General features: G+C 43.3%; 1 protein-coding gene and 1 long non-coding RNA gene across 4 annotated transcripts in view; both read right to left on the bottom strand.

The window, feature by feature from the left end:
• LOC143277326 (uncharacterized) overlaps positions 1-15,802 on the bottom strand; it is a 329,350-nt gene that overhangs the window by 175,059 nt on the left and 138,489 nt on the right. The gene's annotated exons all lie outside the window — the stretch shown is intronic.
• The window catches only part of LOC143277677 (uncharacterized), an 18,914-nt gene continuing 10,405 nt past the window's right edge, over positions 7,294-15,802 (bottom strand). The window contains exons 2-4 of the long non-coding RNA XR_013053767.1: positions 9,407-9,555; positions 8,513-8,577; positions 7,294-7,882 (exon numbers count right to left, since the gene is read on the bottom strand). This is a non-coding gene — a long non-coding RNA (uncharacterized LOC143277677). The remainder of the gene's footprint in view (positions 7,883-8,512; positions 8,578-9,406; positions 9,556-15,802) is intronic.

A 15,802-nucleotide genomic window follows, 5' to 3' on the forward strand; every position in this document is an offset into this window, starting at 1 on the left:
CTGGTCGAGCAGGTAGTCTGGCGAGGACAAAATGATGTAAGCGGAGTGACGTCACACAATCCTGTGCATGAGTTAGGAGGGAAAACTGTTGTCTGCTAATACAGCTTGTGCGTGAGGCAAGCTAATACAGCTTGTGCGTGAGGCAAGCTAATACAACTTGTGCGTGAGGCAAATATTGGAGCAAGCATAGCACTTGGTCACATAAATAACAGCACAAAACAGACACTGCAGTAACAGCCATGTGTAGCATATGATTAATCTCCAAGACCTATATTTCAGTGTCTTTAACTATCGAATATCATTTCCTAATCTGATATCAGTCATTTTTCATCCTCTATTACGATACTTTTGAACAAAATGGAAGCTATTTTCAATCCCACCACACTTATGTCACAACTCGTAAGCATTATGAATTTCACATGAACTTTCAATGACCCTTATCAACTAAAGGAAAGGTGATCGCCACTAATGACAGATACAATGACTGGTTTATGGTCAATTTTTGTTTTTAAACAATCGAAACTCAAAAGGTATTCGAACATTTACTCAAATGATAATCAACAACAACAACCTCAAAACAACAAACTTATCTAAAAAGAAAAAAAAAAGAAAAAAAGAAAGGAAAAAAACTACAAAAAAACAAACGAAAAACTTCTCACCTGACACATCCTGTACAGATATAAGTTGGGGTGAGATATATACAATGTGTGTACGTATTACCTTTACTCAGAATTGAAAACAAGTACATAAAAAAAAAATATCAAAAGAATAAACTGTAATCGTGACATTTTGTAACTCATCGTCCACAACACTAAAGGGAGATGATTTTAAGGAACGCTAAATTCATGCAGATTGTCTCCACTTAGACCGTCACTAGTACTTTGCTATCATTTAACCCCATGCAGTAATGTCAAATAAATGATTTTGTTATCATTAGTATTCTTATATTATTGTTATGATTATCATTATTATCATAATTATTTTCTTCTTTTTTTCTTCTTTATTTCAGAGCATTTGTAACATACAGAGAACAAGTCACATGGCTATACACTTTCTAAAATCTAAATCTGGATAATCTGAACCCCTGGAATTTTTTTCTCCTTTGTCAAAAACTATGAAAGGCGATTTCTGCCTAAATTCATGGTAGCGGGTTACAAAAGGTTTTCCAGGAAGTCATAACTGCAAATTAAAAGTATATAGAAATAATATTATGTTAAAATTGGGACGGAATCGTACACACATACACACATACGTGCACACACACGTACACACACACATGCACTCATACACGCACGCATGCACGTGGGCAAGTAAACACACACACACACACGGGTAAACTCAGATACACCTAGACACCTCTTCCGTTATTGCGACCTGGATTTAACCATCACCCAATAACAGCATATAGTGAATCATCTACTGGGCCCCTCAAAGGCCAGTTCAACATGTCCCTCCCTCACACAACGTGTCTGATGGAATCTTCTGAGGAATTCAAAGTGCACACGGTACCTTGATGTGTTTCAATCCTTCTGTATCAGACACACTGGGCTTGGGATTCAGAATCTCGAAGAAACTTTGTGTCGATATATCATTCACAGGGAGTTCAAGACTTTTCCCTGATGCTCTTTCTACCAATATTCACACTGTAAGCTCTCTCTCTCTCTCCTCCCAGAAACAGCTATTTTGCAAACTGGTTATTGTGCAACAACTATTATTACTGCTGCTGTTCCTACTATTACAACTGCTGCTCCTCCACCTCGTGCTGCTGCTTCTGTCGCTGCTTCCACTACAAATGACCATCATTACCATCATCATAGTCCAGACGATTATCCATTCCAACTTGACATTCACTGTCAAAGTGACAGAACCAGACACTGATCTTTAAGTTGCATTTTCATAAGCACCCTCTGTTCCTGGAAAAAAAGAGAGAAGGAATAATGTGAGAGAATAGATGAGAGAGAGAGAGAACGAACGAACGAACGAACGAAGATTTTTATTGAGGGAAGTGGAATAAGCATACATGTGCTTTTTTCATCCAGCCCTCAGGGCGAATGGATATTGAAAATGAATCAAAACATCCACAAAGTAGCAAAGAGATGAAGAGATAAAGACATGACATTCACATTCACATTTAAACATGCACATCTACATAATAAACACGTACATCTACATAATCATGATACAAACATCATCATATCATGAAGGAAAAAGATCAAACCATCCCTCCCCCCCCCGCCCCCCCCCCCCCCCCCAAAAAAAAAAAGAAAAAGAAAAAAGTACAGCCCCTCCCATATTTGTCCATGAGGTGTGTATGGTAATGTTTTTTGAATTCCTGAATGCTTTTCTGAACATTAAGATTGGATGAAATATTGTTCCATAAACAGCCTCCTGAATAAATGAGACTGGATTTAAACAGATCTACTCTTGGAATGGGGATCTTAATCTTGTTGGTCTGGCGGACTAGCGTGGTGGGAAATCTATCTCTCAAAGATGGAGCATAATTAGACATGATTTTAAAAATAAAAAACTACTTTGTTGTATTAAAGTTTAAGCTTTAGGGGAAGAATATCTAAATGTCTGTAGTTGTCAGCAGTAAGTGATGAAGATTTCAGAAGGATTAATTTAAGAGCTCGTCTATGCAGACTTAGTAAAGGTTTTAGTATATTATCGCTAGCTGAATCCCAGAGTGTTGACGCATAGTTAATATGTGATTCAATATAAGCAAAAAAGAATAATTTTCTACAATGCAAATCAAGAAAATGTTTAATAATGGAAAGCTGATACATCTTTTTGGATAGGGTTTTGCATAATGACATAATATGACTGGACCAAGATAAGTCGTTATCGATGGTGACTCCATGAATTTTATGATTATCAACTTCTTCTATTGGATGACCATTAATGGAAAAGGGTGGAAGAATGTGTGAAAAATGTTGGCGTTTCTGTCTGGTGGTGAGTATGAGACATTTCGTTTTCTTTGGATGGAGACGCATGTGATTTAAATTGGACCATCTAACTATATCATTAATGCTTTGTTGCAGAGCATAGTACACTTTGTCTATTGTAGTGTGATTTGTATGTATTGTTGTATCGTCTGCAAACATCTCACATAATGCATTAATAAATAGAGGCAAATCATTTATATAAACAGAAAACAATATTGGACCAAGAATTGAATCTTGAGGAACTCCGTAATAGATAGACTGTAAAGAGGATTGGGATTCATTCATAGGTACAATTTGTCTTCTGTCTGATAGAAGATATGAGGTCAAGTGTATTTCCAGAAAAGCCATATAATTTTAGTTTTTTCAAAAGTCTATCACATCGAATGCCTTCATAAAATCCACCATGAGAACACCAGTAATTTCATTATTGTTAATATTTGTGAGCCATTGTTCGACTAAGTTAGTGAGTGCTGTATGACAGGAGTGCTTGGACCTGAAACCAGACTGATTTGGATGAAATAATTTGTAGCGATTGAAATGATTAAGGATATGTTTGTTAATGTGTTTTTCTAAAGGTTTTGACAATATTGATAAAATTGAAATTGGTCTGTAACTGAAAGGGTCTGTACGGTCTCCTGACTTAAAAATTGGTACTACGTTCGCGACTTTAAAAGATTTAGGAATTATCTTTTTTTGTGATACATTGGTTATAGACATAAGTAAGTGTTTCGGCAATTATAGGAGCAGAGAGTTTTAATATCTTTCCATCTATACCATCAATACCTTTTGAACCTGTTTGCTTTAAGTGGGAAAGAGCATAGTAAACTTCATGTACATCCATAAGAGGGATATCAAGGTGTGATGAAATATTTTTTAGTGTTACAAAAGGTTTCGAGAATATCAAGTGAATTAAGGGATGACATGTTTGTTCCTACTGTTGAGTTAGCTACATTACAAAAATGTGTATTTAGGTTTTCTGCTGATATGTCGTTAGTTGTTGTGGATTGCGTGATATTATGTTTATTATTTAACTGATTTATGGCTTTCCAAATCAATTTATTATTGGATTTTGTGGAAATAAGTTCTTGAAAATAATTCTTTTTTTTCTGAACGTTTCAAAGCATTTACAAGATTACGTTGTTTTCTGAATTCATCTTTCTTACCTTCTGAGAGAGACGAGTCTCTTTCCTTAATCTTATCATCAATGGTTTTAGTCATCCACGGCTGTTTAGGATAGCTTTTGACACGTTTTGGTATGAATGGAGCATGTTTATCATATACATTAAGAAAATTGTGATACCAAACCTCCAGTGCTTCTTCAGGATTAGAGAACTGATAAAAAGCTGACATATTGGAATGTATCAAGTTCTGTAGAAATAAATCCTTATCAAATTGTCTAAAATCTCTATGGCAAACGGTTTTATGTCTATTTGCAGGAATTTTTACACCTCGTTTGGACCATGTGAAACATATAGGGGAATGGTCACTGCAGCCAAACGTTGGGGAACATACTTCTGTTATGGAGTTTATAGATGAAGCGTATATAATTATGATCTATAAGTGTTTTTGACGCTGCAGTAACTCTCGTAGGTATGTCAATTAACTGCGTTAGGTGAAATGATTCATAAAGTTTTGTTCAGTGTTTGTTTGATTTGAGTAAGTCAATATTAAAGTCACCTAATAGTATTATTTCACTTGAAGACAAAGAAGCTTCTTCCATCATAAACATAAACTTGTCTATCCAATCTACATGTTCAGCTGGATTTCTATAGATAAAGCCGAGAAGGATAGGTTTTGATTTCTTAAAGCGTATTTCGATCCATACAGATTCAACTTGATAATTTTCGAGTGATTCAATTCGTTTAAAGTAAATGTTTTGTTGAACATATACAATAAGGCCTGTTTCCTAGAACATTTCGGATCATTACGAATAATACAATAGCCTGGTAGTAGTAAATCAGAGTCTTGTATATGGTCTGTTAGTCTTGATTCAGCAAATCCGAATATGTGAAACTGTTTTCCTGAGTTTGAAAGGACATGGGATACATCAGCGAGTTTGTTGACGATATGATTAATATTCAGAAAACCTACTTTAAAACCATCGGATATTGGCCAAGTGTTGAGTGTTTTAGTCATGGAACAGAAAAAGTGAATACAACAGTATCAAAGATGACTATTAATGTTATGATACAATGGTACAATGGAAAGGAGAGAAAAAGACACAAGAAGTACCAAAGGGCACCTCCAAAAGTACACAGTGTGCAATATACTTAACTACTTAACCACTGATTAAACAACCTATCAAATAACAAGTCACATAGAATATAGTCGAATACACCAAGTAATTAGGTCAATTATATATCCAAGTTTTCACCGTCATCAAATAAGAAGTCACATAGAATACAATTCAAATATAGCAAGTAATAAGGTCAATAATATATACTGCGTCCGCACAACTCACGTAATTTGCGCTGAATATAGTTTTGGTCCGCCAAACTATGACAACCTCATGTGCATTACGAGATCACGAGTGTGTCCGCAACACACACACACACACACACACACACACACACACACACACACACACACGAATGAACGTTCACGCGAATGTGCACTTACCGCACCCACGCACTTGCTGCACGAGCGTGTGAACATTCGCAGAACTATACATATCACACGCATGATTCACATAATTGTCTATGTACATTTGTATACCAGAATGCTATTAATATATAAATATATGAATATATTATAAGTATATATGAATTTATATTTTAGTATAACAACACCCAGTTAGACAGATGATATTGATGAGAAATCAAATCAATCTATGTTGTTTATAGCCCTGCCGACCACTAAGGTCATAATCATCAGGGCTATGTTGATGAGAAAACTCACACAGGTGTACCATAATAGTGGGGGTGGAAGTGTTGTTGGAATGACAATATTTTTGATGCCATCTTAAATAGTTCATCAGTGTATGTGTCATAATTCACAGGCATTGCAGGATTTCCCGTTTCTTGTCTCTGGGAGATGTTTGGACGGATATTAGCTCCATGGTTACTGTTGTATGAGGTGGTGATATTTTGATTTGGGTGATTGTAATATTGGAACTGATGAGTGTGTTTAGGAGGCATGGAAAACGGGGGTTCATCTCTTTGTGATTTTGGAATGAGAGGTGGAAAATGGTAAGATGAGTGCATGGGTGGGGGTGCATGTTCTGATATCTGACCAACAGGACGACGCTCTTGGTTTTGTTTGAATGGTAAGGAGTAATATTCCCTAGAATTTGGTACTCTCTGGGGGTAGGACGGGGGCGAGACAAGTGGAAACGAATTCATAGGAGAGTCTGATCTGCTATTGGTATATGTTTTATGGGACCTCTGATTTCTCTGTGGGATCCTCTTCGCCACAGGGTTTTGAGATTTTCAGCAAGTCTTGCTGTTCCTCTGGTATTCGTGTGCTTTATACTGCTGTACAGACCTGTGTCTGATGCAGACAGACAGAGACAGAGACAGAGAGAGAGAGAGAGAGAGAGAGAGAGAGAGAGAGAGAGGGAGAGAGAGAGAGAGAGAGAGAGAGAGAGAGAGCAAATCAAGCAAATCGACAAAACCAAAAAGACACATGGTGTGGATGAGAAAGAATGACATGTTAATTCAGATCCTTGAAATGAACCAGTGTATCACTTTTCAGAACAATAGAACGACCAGTTAAAACTGCATGCACGTGTACATAAGTGTGTCTAGAGAAAAGAAGAAAGCGAGGTCTTCAAGACAATTGTGATACACACTTGAAAAAAATGAATAAATAAAATGATATAAATAAAATTTTTAAAAAATCGTTGAAATGTATTCTGTACTTGATATTATAAAGCTTTGGGTAAAAGGAAAAAAAAATCCATAAAATCAGATTCAAAACGAACAACATTCGAGTCAAGAGTAAACAGTCTTACTCCCAGCATTAATCCGAGTCTTCAAATGACGTTTAAGATTGATATCTAAACATCTTTTTTAATCAGCTTGATAAATTGGTTACGGTATTCGAGATGATCATGCCGTTTAAATCATGCTGTTTTTGGTATATTCAGATCCACAACGAAATAAACCGTTTATGATCCGGAAATACAGTTTAATCCGGAAGACACACAACCCAATATTGGTATGACTGTAGAGTTTTTCCCCCACTATTTTCAATCTGAATTTAGTATTGGCAGACGAAGATTTATCCAGAGAACATGACAATGTTAACGTTTACAACGGACACACACACACACACACACACACACACACACACACACACACACACACACACACACACACACCGCACGCACGCACGCACGCACGCACACACACGCGCGCGCGCGCGAACACTGGATTATTAACATTGTTTACACAAGTGTGTTCACAAGGCATGACAACATGTGTTAATTGTAGGGAACCCTGCAGGGGTACATATTTACTGCTTCATGTATTCTGCATAATGTGAAACCCGTTTAACATTGTGCTCACAGTTAAATCGCAACTCATCGGTGATAGGATACCTTTGTAGGGAGACATAAGAGACAAAACAACAACAAAACCTCCGAAGACAAACATCTATTCATTAGCATTTTGCAAACAAAAAAGTCTCTCCACTGCATACATGTCAGAATGCAATGGGTATTTATGGCAAAAAAAATTATACGCAGAGAGACTATTTCATAAGGAACTCGATGTGTACAAGAGACAACATGCTTCGATATATGTGTGTTAACAACAAGGTTTACACACACACACACACACACACACACACACACACACACACACACACACACACACACACACACACACACACACACACACAGGAGTATTACCCGAGGTGTGTGGAGGTGGAGACATGGCACTGTACACAGACCAGTCCTATGTCAATCGGCTTCAGCTCTTCATACGGCCCTGTGTCTGGAACACCAAAAGCACATCCTTAGCACACTCAGTGAACAGTCTTTAATTAAGGACGGCTGTGGCTTCTTTAGTCGTTCGTGTCAAGTCATATCAAGTCAAGTCAATTCAAGTCAAGATTCATTCCAAAAATTCCCCATGAGGGCACATGGAAAAATCAAAATGGGTAAAAGACAAACAATACATGGCGACATTGTATGTGGCAAGGCTACACAATATATGACGGACTTGTAATTACGTAAATGAAATAATGCTGAGTTTAGAGTATTATCTGAACACAAAAGCATCTAATTTCAAATAACACAAACGATGTCTATCCCAAAGTGTATATATAGATCTATTAATTAGAAAGTCGTTAATGTATTTGTTGTTTTTTCCTCCACACATATCTTGTACATCTTAGATGGTTTGGCCCCCTGATTGTTCATCTGATTGTGTTGTTTTTTCTGTGCAGCAGCGTTGTGTGTGTGTGTGTGTGTGTGTGTGTGTGTGTGTGTGTGTGTGTGTGTGTGTGTGTTCGTGTGTGTGTGTGTGAGCGCATGAGGAGGGGGGGGGGGCGGTAGGTACGCGCAGAGTAGTTGTTTTTTCCCTCACAATTTCCTTGATTTACGGAGATAGAAACACACGTACTGTTTGCAGCGCCATTGGAAGCATTGGCAGACAGTTCCAGTTCAACAGTTTCAACACAAACAGCTCTGGAACAATCAGGGCATTATGCTTTATATATAAACTTTTTACCAGTCAATCAATTATTCAATCAATGAATGAATCCATTAGGTCTCAAAATGTTCGGTTTGCTTGTGTCCATCTGATTGTGATGCTCTGGAACAATCAGGGCATTAAGCTTTATATATAAACTTTTTACCAGTCTGCTTACCAATCATTAGAAAAAAAATCTAACGGTTTCAATTGCATGGTTGCTTTCCGTACACACACGTGTGTCGTTTTGTTGAAACACGATGCGATACTCAACAACACAATATGTACTCATACTTTTCATTACGTATGGTATCAGTACATATATGTTCTTATCATACATTTCTAGTAGTTTTCATTTTATCATCCCTATTCTATGATCTTTCATTCTGCAATACATTTTTTTAGTGTTTCACTTTACACTGGTCAGCTCTGCATGCGTTCATGTGACATGTTCACCTTCATGCCATTCATGCGTTTCTTTTATACAATGTTAAAAAAATGTACACGTCTTTGTCAGTTGGTATCATGTCGAACAGACCCTATTTAGTTTGCAGACTGGATATAGTTTTTAGCACCTCAGTGCTTATCCACCATTCTCAGATAAAAAGTAATGTCTTGTCTTCATTCTTTCTCTCTCACTCTCTCTCTCTCTCTCTCTCTCTCTCTCTCTCTCTCTCTGTCTCTCTCTCTCTTCTCTTCTCTTTCTCTGTCTCTGTCTCTTTCTCTGTCTCTGACTCTGTCTGTCTGTCTCTCTTTTCCTCTCTCTCTCTCTCTCTCTCTCTCTCTCTCTCTCTCTCTCTCTCCTTCTCTCTGTCTCTCTCTCACTTTGCATCTGAAGACGGAAGGTGAAGGAGACAGCCTGGGTCTGTGTTGCCATGGTGACGTTGTAATAGCCAGCCCAGTCCTGCATGATGTTGGACGTTCTGAGGACACAGCTGGACCCGCATGCCACGCTGGTCTGTTCACACGTCACGCTGAAAGGGAGTGTAGCAACACTTGAAACCCTTAACACGTCAGTGAGCGATCCAAATGAACAAAATATTTTTAAACCTGTATTTCTTATATATATATATATATATATATATATATATATATATATATATATATGGGGGTTAGGGGGTGCACGGGACGGGTAGTACCTCTAGAGGGGGGGCTTGTCACGCTCTTCCGGGAGTGGTTCGTCCTCTGTTGGTCCCCACCAGCACCCAGCTCTCACCTATGGGTTCTAGAAGCTGCTAGCATGCGGCAGCGCCCAACCCCCGGGCAACGGCTTTGACAAGTTGGCTAAACTAGGTGAGGGTAGCCGACGGGTCTCAAACCCTCGGTGAGTTAGGGCTTGTCTACCCAAGCATGTGAAGACTGGATCCGGTGGACTCTGCGGAAGAAACCTTCATGGTTCAACGGAGAGGAAGGCGGTTGCAGCAGAGCACTGTGGAGTGCTGAGGGCAGGATGAGGCACATAGGACATCCTGGTCATCCACTGCATCCGTTTCCATCTCCAGTCGTCTTGACCTCGTCTTGCCACTGGATACAGGCGGTCTCGGACAAGAGAGTGAGGTCGACGGTGCGCAACTCCTTCTCACTATAAACAAAGTCATCGCGCAAGTCATCAATCATCCTTCATCCCATACCATCATTTTCCCCAAGCCCTGTGGCGACAGGTGAGCGACGAAGCGACAGGTGTGGGTACAATGGCAGTCGTAGCCGCGGACCTGCACACAGGCGGCTCAGGCCATAGGGTCGTTTTTCACCGACTGGAGCAGCAGTGGAGATCGGCAGCCCCCTGATCGACTGAGCAGCCCTCTTCAGGACAGCACTGCTCACCTCCATGGCATGAGGAAGGGCCTAGAAAAGGTGCCCTAAACATTGCCTGCTCCACACCACCTAGTCAGCATACCGCAGCTGACGGGACCCTACTCAAGCGGTCGACACACAAAGGAAAGAAAGAAGAAAACAAGGAGCACCCCATTGACCATTGCCACCTGGAACGTGCGTACGCTTCTGGACAGAGGCGACTCAGCCAGACCACAGAGACGCACAGCGCTCATTGCGAGTGAATTAGCCAGGTACAACATCAACATCGCTGCCTTAAGTGAGACCAGACTGGCAGAAGAAGGCGAACTCTGTGAGCGAGGCACAGGCTACACCTTCTCTTGGAGTGGTCGCGGACCTGAAGAGAGACGTGGGGCTGGAGTTGGCTTTGCAGTGAAGACAACCCTCGTTGGCAAGCTGGCTGGCCCCCCGAAAGGAGTGAACGATCGCTTGATGACGATGAAACTCCCTTTATGCAACTGGAAGAAGTTTACCACCATTGTCAGCGCCTACACGCCCACCATGACCAACCCAGATGAGATCAAGGACAAGTTCTACGAGGACCTGAACGCTGTCATCACCACTGTTCCCAACGCAGACAAGCTCATCATTCTTGGTGACTTTAACTCGAGAGTTGGTTGTGACAGCACCTCCTGGGAAGGCGTGATTGGGAAGCATGGGGTTGGTAACTGTAACAGCAATGGCCAACTACTTCTCCAGACATGTGCCGAGCACGACCTTCTTATCACAAACACCATCTTCTGCCTACCTACCCGTAACAGGATGTCATGGATGCATCCTCGCTCTGGGCATTGGCATCTCATCGACTTTGTCATCGTCAGGAAGAGGGACAGGCAGGACGTACGAGTCACGAGGGCCATGTGCGGCGCCGAGTGCTGGACAGACCACTGCCTTATTGTCTCCAAACTCAATCTCCTCATCCAGCGCAAGAGACGGCCTCAGGGCATGAAAGCACTCAAACGCCTGAATGTCAACAAGCTGGAGCTAGGCAACATCAAGCAGAGCTTTGTTGACACCCTGGAGGAACGCCTTGAGTCCACCGTGCTGGACAACCAGAATGTGGAGGCAGCATGGGGCACACTGCATGATACGGTGTACAACACTGCCATGGAGTGCCTGGGGCCTTCTGTCAGGAAGCACAAAGACTGGTTTGATGAGAACTGCACTAAAATCAAGCAGCTGCTGGAAGACAAACGCCAAGCCTACAGAGCCCACATTGAAGATCCCAAGTCACAGTCAAAGAAAGACATACTGAAGAGCGCACGCAGCACCATCCAGCTGAAGCTGCGGCAGATGCAGGATTCCTGGTTGAGCAACAAAGCTGATGAGATCCAGGGCTTTGCTGACAGGAACGACATGAAGAACTTCTATAACGGCCTGAAAGAAGTCTACGGTTCCACCACCTCTGGCTCTGCTCCACTCCTCAGTGCTGATGGTTCTACCCTAATCACTGACAAGGGCGGGATCCTTGAGAGATGGGCTGAACACTTTGACAGCGTACTGAACTGCCCCTCCACCATCAATGGTGAAGCCATCGACCGACTTCCCCAGGTGCCAGTCAGTGAGTCGTTGGATGCCATTCCAACTTTGGATGAGACCCAGAAAGCTATCCGTCTGCTATCCAATGGCAAAGCCCCTGGCTCAAACTCCATTCCAGCTGAGGTCTACAAAGAAGGTGGTATGGCGCTGACTGAGAAGCTTCATCAGCTGTTCCAGCTCATCTGGCAGCATGAGGCAGTTCCACAGGACTTCAAAGACGCTTCCATCATACACCTGTGCAAGCGCAAAGGAAATCGTCAGGCCTGTGACAACCATCATGGAATATCCCTGCTGTCCGTCGCAGGCAAGACTCTCGCCAGAGTGCTACTCAACCATCTCATAGCGCACCTTGAGCAAGGTCTCCTACCAGAGAGCCAGTGTGGCTTCCGGAAAGAAAGCGGGACTATCGACATGGTGTTTGCTGCCAGGCAGCTCCAGGAGAAGTGTCAGGAACAGAACGCCGACCTTTACTCCACCTATGTCGATCTGACCAAGGCCTTCGATACTGTTAACAGAGATGGCCTTTGGAGAATCATGGCGAAGTACGGGTGTCCCAGAAAGTTCATCACCATCATACGGCAACTACACAATGGGATGCTGGCCCGAGTCTGAGACAACGGAGAGACTTCAGAACCATTCCCTGTCTCCAACGGAGTCAAGCAAGGGTGTGCTCTTGCCCCCACCCTGTTCAGTCTCATGTTTTCAGCCATGCTGACAGATGCCTTCAGAGACGCTGACGTAGGCAATGGCATCAGGTACCGCACAGATGGCTCACTCTTCAACCTCAGGAGGCTTCAAGCAAAAAACAAGGTGAGGACAGACACCGTCAACGACTTCCTGTTTGCTGATGACTGCGCTCTCAAAACTGCCTCCGAAGCTGACATGCAACACAGTGTCGACAAGTTCTCTGCTGCTTGTGACAACTTTGGCCTCACAATCAGCACAAAGAAGATTGAGGTGATGCACCAGCCAGCTCCAGGAAAACCTTACGTTGAACCAAACATCTTCATCAACGGGCAACGACTGAACGCGGTAGACAAGTTCACATACCTGGGCAGTACACTCTCTCGAACAGTTGTCATCGACGACGAGGTGAATGCCAGACTCACCAAAGCCAGCGCTGCCTTCGGCAGACTCCATAAGAGCGTTTGGAACAGGAGAGGCATCACCCTGGAGACGAAGCTCAAAGTATACAAGACCATAGTTCTCACCACACTGCTCTATGGATGTGAATCATGGACGGTCTACAAACGCCACGCCAAAAAGTTGAACCACTTCCACACCACCAGGCTCAGAAAACTTCTCGGCATAAAGTGGCAAGAGAAGATCCCTGACACAGAGGTGCTCACTCGTACAAACTTGCCCAGCATCTACACCATCTTGATGCAGGCCCAGCTGCGCTGGGCAGGCCATGTAGTTCGCATGCCAGACCACCGGCTCCCCAAGAAACTGCTGTACGGCGAACTCCAACATGGCAAGCGCTCCCATGGAGGCCAGAAGAAGCGCTTCAAAGAGACTCAGAAAGCTTCTCTGAAGGCCTTCAACATCAGCCACGACACATGGGAGCTGAATGCAATGAACAGACCAAAGTGACGTTCAGCTGTCCACAAAGGCGCCAAATCCTGTGAGGCCGACAGAATCGCTGCATCAGAGCAACGCAGACAGGCCAGGAAAAGCAGTGCCAGCAAGTCCCCAACAGCCGCCACCATCCCCTGTCCACACTGCATCAGAACCTTCCGGGCGCGGATTGGCCTGACCAGTCATCTGCGCACCCTCAGAGCCCAACCCACCCACCCCCAGGATGACTAGATGGTCCTCGTCGATCCCGACGGACGAACCACATTGCTAATTTTTGTTACAACAAATTTTTCTGTTTCTCTCTCCCCAGGGAGAGCTCATCACTGCACTGATAGCATCACCCCTTTTTTTTGTTTCTTTTTTTTTTTGTTCGCAGTTTGTTTTATTTGATTTTCTTATCACTCAAGGTCTAGTGGAGGAGGAGAAAGTACTGGCGACTGTGCCGTGATTCGAACCAGTACGCTCAGATTATCTTGCTTCCTAGGCGGACGCGTTACCTCCAGGCCACCACACCACAAATGAATTTCTCTGGTTGAGATGTTCGTTTTTCTTTTGTGTGTGTGTGTGTGTGTGTGTGTGTGTGTGTGGTAGTGTGTGTGTGTGTGTGTGTGTGTGTGTGTGTGTGTGTGTGTGTGTGTGTTCAACTTAGTTTGTTCGCACAATGTGATACAACAACAAAATATGCTTCTCTCTCTCTCTCTCTCTCTCTCTCTCTCTCTCCCCCTCCCCACCCCCCCCCAACCCCCCGGCCCCCTTTTTGTTACTTTCTGTCTTAATCTACATATTAAGTTTGTGTCTATTCAATCTTTGATTTGATAATACATAATGACCCCTCACCCCCCTCACCCCCCCTCTATCCTCTCTATCCCCCCTTTCTCTCTCTAACTCATTCTGTCTTTCTCCCCCTCTCCCTCACCCCCTCCCTTCCCCCCGCCGTCTCTGTACCCTCCCCCTCCTCTCTCTCCCTATTCGCCCTTTTTTTGTCTCTCCCATCTTCCTCCATCTCTCTCTCTCTCTCTCTCTCTCTCTCTCTCTCTCTCTCTCTCACGGTCCCCCTGAAGAGACCTAAATAATGGCGTTCAGAGAGCGACAATACCATGCTTCGCCCAGGTTCATTCCATAAACTCTACACTATTCATAGGCCAGTGAACGATATGCTTGTTGAGGATTGAATGGAAACTGGCTGTTAAAAACTCATTTCACTACAGCTAGCCATACTCTTTTTCTTCTTCTTCTTCTCCTCTTTGTCTACCCCCTTCTCCTCCATTACTGGTTCAACACACTCACCCACCCAACCAACCACCATCCTCCACACACAGTCACACACACACACACACACACACACACACACACACACACTATTGCATGTGCGCAAGCACGTACGCACGCTCGCACAGCGATGCATACACAGACAGGTAAGCATACGAACAGATATATTCACTCACACACACACACACACACACACACACACACGCACCGTGAACGCACACCCACACCCACACCCACCAACACACACACACATGCGCGCGCGCGCGCGCACGCACGCACACACGCAAATAAACATACGCCCATGCACAGACACCGACACAGATACACGCACACACACACCAAGACATACACACACACACACACACACACACACACACACACACACCCTAAGACCACCCCCCCCCCTTCCCTCCACGCCTCCTCCACACACACACGCACACAAGCACACACACACACACACACACACACACACACACACACACCCTGTGTGCGTGCACAAACACTGCTGACCCACTCCAGGTGCTATGCAGTCTACGTGCAAGTGTCATCGATCACATACTGTGTCGCCAAGGTCACGGAGGGGCTTCCCCCTTTTCCCCCAGTTGCTATTCAGCACTGCGTAATGAGTGAGAGGTAGGAAGAGACGGGGGGTCAGCTGGGAGAGGAGGTTGTTATCGATGGAAGGTTCATTGTGCATGAGCTGTCGGCTTAACTCTCTCCATACGAACGGCGAAAGAGACGACGTTAACAGCGTTTCATCCCAGTTACCATCATCAAAATATTGCAAGCGGAAGGCTCTTATACTGAAGAGGTGAATGTTGACAAAGAATACCACAGTTCTGACGACGGAAGCTAAAGGTTGGGTCATTCAGACACCCACTGGATATCCGAGGGGTCTGTGTAGAGGAGAGGAGAGGACTGGCCATACTGAGTGGGTTAATCCGTGCAGCCATGACGGCCTTCACCTTTCTTTTGTATTCATTTCACTGCACAGTGGTTTGT

Source organism: Babylonia areolata, chromosome 34 (assembly GCF_041734735.1).
Source record: "Babylonia areolata isolate BAREFJ2019XMU chromosome 34, ASM4173473v1, whole genome shotgun sequence".
Classification (NCBI taxonomy): Eukaryota; Metazoa; Mollusca; class Gastropoda; order Neogastropoda; family Buccinidae; genus Babylonia; species Babylonia areolata.